Raw genomic sequence first — 6,084 nt, 5'->3', positions numbered from 1 at the left:
CTCACGCTCCCTCCTTGGATGGACAACATTCGTAGTTGACACTTTGTGTCATTTTATCCGAGCGGACGGGCGCCGCGAGGCGGACCGTCCGGGGCGACTCTCGGCCTGTGTTTTCGGAGCCGGCCGGGCATCACGCTCCCTCCTTGGATGGACAACATTCGTAGTTGACACTTTGTGTCATTTTATCCGAGCAGACGGGCGCCGCGAGGCGACCGTCCGGGGCGACTCTCGGCCTGTGTTTAAGGAGCCGGCCGGGCATCACGCTCCTTCCTTGGATGGACAACATTCGTAGTTGACACTTTGTGTCATTTTATCCGAGCGGGCGGGCGCCGCGAGGCGGACCGTCCGGGGCGACTCTCGGCCTGTATTTAAGGAGCCGGCCGGGCATCACGCTCCTTCCTTGGATGGACAACATTCGCAGTTGACACTTTGTGTCATTTTATCCGAGCAGACGGGCGCCGCGAGGCGGACCGTCCGGGGCGACTCTCGGCCTGTGTTTTCGGAGCCGGCCGGGCATCACGCTCCCTCCTTGGATGGACAACATTCGTAGTTGACACTTTGTGTCATTTTATCCGAGCAGACGGGCGCCGCGAGGCGGACCGTCCGGGGCGACTCTCGGCCTGTGTTTAAGGAGCCGGCCGGGCATCACGCTCCTTCCTTGGATGGACAACATTCGCAGTTGACACTTTGTGTCATTTTGTTCGGCCTGTGTTTAAGGAGGCGGCCGTCCTCCACTCGGTCCGTGTTTAAGGAGCGACACTCGCGCTCCGGTTCGGCCTGTATTTAGGGAGGCGGCCGTCCTCCGCTTGGTCTGTGTTAAGGGCGACACTCGGTCCATGTTTGAGGAGCCTGGCCCTGACGCTCCTCTCCGGCCTGTGTTTAAGGAGGCGGCCGTCCTCCCCTTGGTCTGTGTTAAGGGCGACACTCGGTCCATGTTTGAGGAGCCTGGCCCTGACGCTCCTCTCCGGCCTGTGTTTAAGGAGGCGGCCGTCCTCCCCTTGGTCTGTGTTAAGGGCGACACTCGGTCCATGTTTGAGGAGCCTGGCCCTGACGCTCCTCTCCGGCCTGTGTTTAGGGAGGCGGCCGTCCTCCCCTTGGTCTGTGTTAAGGGCGACACTCTGTCCATGTTTGAGGAGCCTGGCCCTGACGCTCCTCTCCGGCCTGTGTTTAAGGAGGCGGCCGTCCTCCCCTTGGTCTGTGTTAAGGGCGACACTCGGTCCATGTTTGAGGAGCCTGGCCCTGACGCTCCTCTCCGGCCTGTGTTTAAGGAGGCGGCCGTCCTCCCCTTGGTCTGTGTTAAGGGCGACACTCGGTCCATGTTTGAGGAGCCTGGCCCTGACGCTCCTCTCCGGCCTGTGTTTAAGGAGGCGGCCGTCCTCCCCTTGGTCTGTGTTAAGGGCGACACTCGGTCCATGTTTGAGGAGCCTGGCCCTGACGCTCCTCTCCGGCCTGTGTTTAAGGAGGCGGCCGTCCTCCCCTTGGTCTGTGTTAAGGGCGACACTCGGTCCATGTTTGAGGAGCCTGGCCCTGACGCTCCTCTCCGGCCTGTGTTTAAGGAGGCGGCCGTCCTCCCCTTGGTCTGTGTTAAGGGCGACACTCGGTCCATGTTTGAGGAGCCTGGCCCTGACGCTCCTCTCCGGCCTGTGTTTAAGGAGGCGGCCGTCCTCCCCTTGGTCTGTGTTAAGGGCGACACTCGGTCCATGTTTGAGGAGCCTGGCCCTGACGCTCCTCTCCGGCCTGTGTTTAAGGAGGCGGCCGTCCTCCCCTTGGTCTGTGTTAAGGGCGACACTCGGTCCATGTTTGAGGAGCCTGGCCCTGACGCTCCTCTCCGGCCTGTGTTTAAGGAGGCGGCCGTCCTCCACTTCCTTCCATGCACCACCACATTCGCAGTTGACACTTTGCCATTTTTTCAGAGAGGTGACACTTAGTCGTTTTTTCGAAAGTTGACACTTAGTCGTTTTTTCGAAAGTTGACACTTTGCCGTTTTTTCAGAGAGGTGACACTTAGCCGTTTTTTCGAAAGTTGACACTTAGCCGTTTTTTCGAAAGTTGACACTTAGCCGTTTTTTCGAAAGTTGACACTTAGTCACTTTTTCGCCACAGTGACACCTCCAGCGCGTGCCACGGCGCTTTTCAGGTCTTCTATCCGACCTTGTGCTGTCGAGGACGGCGTGTCCGACGCCGTGGGGAGACCAGCACCATCTCCTCCATATTCGTAAACGGGGTGCTTTGGAAAACGGGGGGAAAGTCGATGAGTACACTGACTACTGGGACCATTTCATTGTACTCTGGCGCACCTGAAGACCAAAAAAGGTACTGCACCTTAGCCCGGGTACCTCACCCCCTGGTACCTCGAGGAGAACTTAGAAAAATTTCGACAAATTTTTGGTGAGCTCCAGGGAGAGAGGCTGATTTTTCGCTTTTTGAGGCCGACCGCCGAACCGGCGCGGGGCGGACTCACAAGCCCCGCAGAGCCGTGGGCACTTAGTCGTTTTTTCAGAGAGGCGACACTTAGTCGTTTTTTCAGAGGCGACACTTAGTCGTTTTTTCGAAAGTTGACACTTAGCCGTTTTTTCGAAAGTCGACACTTAGCCGTTTTTTTGGAAAGTTGACACTTAGTCGTTTTTTCGAAAGTTGACACTTAGTCGTTTTTTCGCCACAATTGGCTCTGAGCTCCAGGGGGAGAGCCTGGTTTTGCCTTATTTCAGGCCGGCTGGGGAACCGGCGCGGGTCGGATGCACGAGCCCGGCAGAGCCGTGGGCACTTAGAAAATTTTCGCCGATTAAGCTGGGACCTCCAGGCGGAGACCGGCATTCCTCGTCCTCGGGGTTCGACCCAGGAACCGGCGCTGGGCAGACGCCGTAGCCACGCAGAGCCGTGGGCACTTAGAAAATATTCGCCAAGTTGGCTCTGAGCTCCAGGCGGAGAGGCTGGTTTTGCCTTATTTCAGGCCGGCTGGGGAACCGGCGCGGGTCGGATGCACGAGCCCGCAGAGCCGTGGGCACTTTGCCATTTTCTCAGAGTCGACACTTAGTCGTTTTTTCAGAGAGGCGACACTCTGTCGTTTTTTCGAAAGTTGACACTTTGCCGTTTTTTCAGAGAGGCGACACTTAGCCGTTTTTTCAGAGATGTGACACTTAGCCGTTTTTTCAGAGATGTGACACTTAGCCGTTTTTTCAGAGATGTGACACTTTGCCGTTTTTTCGAAAGTTGACACTTAGCCGTTTTTTTGAAAGTCGACACTTAGCCGTTTTTTCAGAGATGTGACACTTTGCCGTTTTTTCGAAAGTTGACACTTAGCCGTTTTTTCGAAAGTTGACACTTAGTCGTTTTTTCAGAGATGTGACACTTAGAAACTTTTTGCCAAGTTGGCTGTGAGCTCCAGGAGGAGACCGTTATTTTTCGTCATTCGAGGCCGACTGCGGAACCGGCGCTGGGCGGACGCCAAAGCTCGGCAGGGCCGTGGGCACTTAGAAACTTTTTGCCAAGTTGGCTGTGAGCTCCAGGAGGAGACCGTTATTTTTCGTCATTCGAGGCCGACTGCGGAACCGGCGCTGGGCGGACGCCAAAGCTCGGCAGGGCCGTGGGCACTTAGAAACTTTTTGCCAAGTTGGCTGTGAGCTCCAGGAGGAGACCGTTATTTTTCGTCATTCGAGGCCGACTGCGGAACCGGCGCTGGGCGGACGCCAAAGCTCGGCAGGGCCGTGGGCACTTAGAAACTTTTTGCCAAGTTGGCTGTGAGCTCCAGGAGGAGACCGTTATTTTTCGTCATTCGAGGCCGACTGCGGAACCGGCGCTGAGCGGACGCCAAAGTTCGGCAGGGCCGTGGGCACTTAGAAACTTTTTGCCAAGTTGGCTGTGAGCTCCAGGAGGAGACCGTTATTTTTCGTCATTCGAGGCCGACTGCGGAACCGGCGCTGAGCGGACGCCAAAGTTCGGCAGGGCCGTGGGCACTTAGAAACTTTTTGCCAAGTTGGCTGTGAGCTCCAGGAGGAGACCGTTATTTTTCGTCATTCGAGGCCGACTGCGGAACCGGCGCTGGGCGGACGCCAAAGCTCGGCAGGGCCGTGGGCACTTAGAAACTTTTTGCCAAGTTGGCTGTGAGCTCCAGGAGGAGACCGTCATTTTTCGTCATTCGAGGCCGACTGCGGCACCGGCGCTGAGCGGACGCCAAAGCTCGGCAGGGCCGTGGGCACTTAGAAACTTTTTGCCAAGTTGGCTGTGAGCTCCAGGAGGAGACCGTTATTTTTCGTCATTCGAGGCCGACTGCGGAACCGGCGCTGGGCGGACGCCAAAGCTCGGCAGGGCCGTGGGCACTTAGAAACTTTTTGCCAAGTTGGCTGTGAGCTCCAGGAGGAGACCGTCATTTTTCGTCATTCGAGGCCGACTGCGGCACCGGCGCTGAGCGGACGCCAAAGCTCGGCAGGGCCGTGGGCACTTTGCCACTTTTTCGCCACAATTGGCTGTGAGCTCCAGGAGGAGACCGTTATTTTTCGTCATTCTAGGCCGGTTGCAGAACCGGCGCGGCTCGGATGCACGAGCCCGCAGAGCCGTGGGCACTTAGAAAAATTTCAGAGAGGCGACACTTTGCCATTTTTTCAGAGAGGTGACACTTAGTCGTTTTTTCGAAAGTTGACACTTAGCCGTTTTTTCGAAAGTTGACACTTAGTCGTTTTTTCGAAAGTTGACACTTAGTCGTTTTTTCGCCAAAGTGCCCACCTCCAGCGCGTGCCACGGCGCTTTCCAGGTCTTCTATCCGACCTTGTGCTGTCGAGGACGGCGTGTCCGACGCCGTGGGGAGACCAGCACCATCTCCTCCATACTCGTAAACGAGGTGCTTTGGAAAACGGGGGGAAAGTCGATGAGTACACTGACTACTGGGACCATTTCATTGTACTCTGGCGCACCTGAAGACCAAAAAAGGTACTGCACCTTAGCCCGGGTACCTCACCCCCTGGTACCTCGAGGTGAGCTCCAGGGAGAGAGGCTGATTTTTTGCTTTTTGAGGCCGACCACCGAACCGGCGCGGGGCGGACTCACAAGCCCCGCAGAGCCGTGGGCACTTAGTCGTTTTTTCGAAAGTTGACACTTAGTCGTTTTTTCGCCGATTTTGCTGGGACCTCCAGGCGAGGACCGGCGTTTTTCGTCTTCCGGGTCCGACCCGGGAACCAGCGCCGAGCGGACACATTCGCTCGCTAGTGCCGTTGGCACTTAGAAAATTTTTCGTTTGTCATGAGCTCCGGGCGGAGACCGGCGTTTTTCGTCTTCCGGGTCCGACCCGGGAACCAGCGCCGAGCGGACACATTCGCTCGCTAGTGCCGTTGGCACTTAGAAAATTTTTCGTTTGTCATGAGCTCCGGGCGGAGACCGGCGTTTTTCGTCTTCCGGGTCCGACCCGGGAACCAGCGCCGAGCGGACACATTCGCTCGCAAGTGCCGTTGGCACTTAGAAAATTTTTCGTTTGTCATGAGCTCCGGGCGGAGAGCGGCGTTTTTCGTCTTCCGGGTTCGACCCGGGAACCAGCGCCGAGCGGACACATTCGCTCGCTAGTGCCGTTGGCACTTAGAAAATTTTTCGTTTGTCATGAGCTCCGGGCGGAGACCGGCGTTTTTTGTCTTCCGGGTTCGACCCGGGAACCAGCGCCGAGCGGACACATTCGCTCGCTAGTGCCGTTGGCACTTAGAAAATTTTTCGTTTGTCATGAGCTCCGGGCGGAGAGCGGCGTTTTTCGTCTTCCGGGTTCGACCCGGGAACCAGCGCCGAGCGGACACATTCGCTCGCTAGTGCCGTTGGCACTTAGAAAATTTTTCGTTTGTCATGAGCTCCGGGCGGAGAGCGGCGTTTTTCGTCTTCCGGGTTCGACCCGGGAACCAGCGCCGAGCGGACACATTCGCTCGCTAGTGCCGTTGGCACTTAGAAAATTTTTCGTTTGTCATGAGCTCCGGGCGGAGAGCGGCGTTTTTCGTCTTCCGGGTTCGACCCGGGAACCAGCGCCGAGCGGACACATTCGCTCGCTAGTGCCGTTGGCACTTAGAAAATTTTTCGTTTGTCATGAGCTCCGGGCGGAGAGCGGCGTTTTTCGTCT

This window comes from Syngnathus leptorhynchus, unplaced genomic scaffold (assembly GCF_054491065.1).
Source record: "Syngnathus leptorhynchus isolate UIUO unplaced genomic scaffold, UIUO_Slep HiC_scaffold_75, whole genome shotgun sequence".
Lineage (NCBI taxonomy): Eukaryota > Metazoa > Chordata > Actinopteri > Syngnathiformes > Syngnathidae > Syngnathus > Syngnathus leptorhynchus.
Note: the sequence above shows the minus strand (reverse complement) of the source record.